The sequence below is a fragment of the Onychomys torridus genome, chromosome 11, assembly GCF_903995425.1.
Source record: "Onychomys torridus chromosome 11, mOncTor1.1, whole genome shotgun sequence".
NCBI lineage: Eukaryota > Metazoa > Chordata > Mammalia > Rodentia > Cricetidae > Onychomys > Onychomys torridus.
Window position 1 is genome coordinate 54,771,564 of NC_050453.1, and position 2,031 is coordinate 54,773,594.

Here is a 2,031-nt window from a genome sequence, read left to right on the forward strand (position 1 = left end):
GAGATTTGAGTAGGTGAACTGATTGCCAGAAACTAGGTCACATACTTATGTTGTAGTTGTAAGGAAAGGAAGAATTTGAGTGTACCTCTCACATTGGCAAGGAATGAGTCATGGCATTGGTTTCTTTCCCAAATGTGTACATTGATGGAAAAATGTTGAGAACATAAAATTATAAAGTAATGATTTAGAGACTAAAATCATTGCGTTGTCATTTACCACTACCATTTTCTTAATATCTTGAGTTCAATTCATCAGAAATTTTGTTGGTTCTATTTTCTTTTTTTGACCTTTACTTTTATCTGTATTTTTTGCTGGATTTATTCCTGTGCTATATAAGTTTTTGTTTTTCCTGTTTCTTCTGAGATATCTTTTTCTTCTGTGCAATCTCCTCTTCTGGCTTTGAGACAATTTGCTCCTTTTCAATGAGGATCATCTCAGTGTGGCACAGGGAGCTCATGTATGGGTTAATCCTGCTATGATAGGGTGGTGGTTGCACATGCCTTTAATCCCAGCACTCGGGAGGCAGAGACAGGCAGATCTCTGTGAGTTTGAGGCCAACCTGGTCTACAGAGCAAGATTCAGGACAGCCAAGGCTACACAGAGAAACCCTGTCTCGAAAAATAGAAAACAACAACAAAAAAAAGATCGTCAGTGTATCTTTGGTGCTTTGATCACCTGGATGCGTTCAGTGACTGGAGAGGCTGCATCTAAACCCGTCAGTTCAGCACTCTCTGCATTTTTAAGTATGTGCTGCAAAAATTCAGCACTCTTTTTTGGCTACCAACCCTGTGTCCAGCCCCAGTGTTTGGCCTGGATGCACCTACTGACCCCACCATTATACCATCCAAGAAGCACACATCTTTAGGTGCTAGTGGCTTTTCAAATATGCATGCCTTTGATGCTCTGGGCAGTTTCACAGGTGTCCTTAAAGAACCTGAAGATTTGAACCTCTTGATTTGCATGATTTTGTAGGGCTTTCTGGGTCAAGAGAGCAGCAAACCATCTTCACGGCTCACTCTGGGCTGCTTACAGGAAGAGCTGGTTCAATTGTCAAAATAGTGTATCATACAGAAAATGAGTCCTACTCAATGGCTACACTGCCCCCACTGTATCTCACCTAGTGTAGTCAGCCTTAAATTACAGCAATAGCTTCCCAGGGCTGCACTGCCCACACCATATCCCACCTATTGTAGTTATCCCTAAATTACAACAATAGCTTCCCTCCCAGGTAATCTTTCTACTTAACATGTTGTCCAAGTAGCAGAAGAATTAAACTCAACAGCTAGAGAGAGCCTTTCAAACCATAGGAAAAATCCTGTCATGTCTTCACTCAGAATCATGCCTAGACCTCATAGATGACTCAGAATAAAGCCAAAGGCCTTCCAAGAGCCTTACTGATCGGCTATCACTCTCCCCTATGAGCTCATTTTTTCCTTCTCCTCTTAGCCATTGTTCTTACTGTGGCCTCTTGTTCATCATATACAGGCATCAGATTCCTAAATTCCTGCCTTCATGCCTTAGCAATAGTTGATTGTCATGGAGAATACACACTTCCCCCAGGTGCCTGCATAGGCAACTCTATAATATCTTCAAGACCCTTTGTTTTACATTTCTCTGCCCAATGCTACTTACCTTATATTTTCCTATGGTTCTAATCATCTTCTAACTGCTATATGTAGGACTACAGATAATTCACTTAATTATGCTGTTTATTTTATCTTAACTGAGATATTGGCTAACATTAGAGCACAGTGATAGCAGAGTGTTTGCTAAACATGCTCAAAGCCCTGTGTTTGACCCTCACAACTATAAAGTGGGGAACAGTGGTTTTATACCTTTTGTTAGCTGATATATGTAGCTGTGTAGAAAAGCCTAGAATGGGAAAATAAAAAATTATTGGCTGGATGGCTGGATGAATAAAGTATTGATATAAATATGTTTTGAGAACATGGAATACTTTACCTAGACCTTTGCTTATTGAAGAAGAAAGCAAATAGAGCATAAAATTAATCAAGAATTAACATCTGATTC

General features: G+C 39.9%; 1 pseudogene; it reads right to left on the bottom strand.

Moving 5' to 3' along the window:
• Nucleotides 1-328: 328 nt before the first annotated feature.
• LOC118593417 lies at nucleotides 329-1,003 on the bottom strand (annotated as a pseudogene).
• Nucleotides 1,004-2,031: the final 1,028 nt, after the last annotated feature.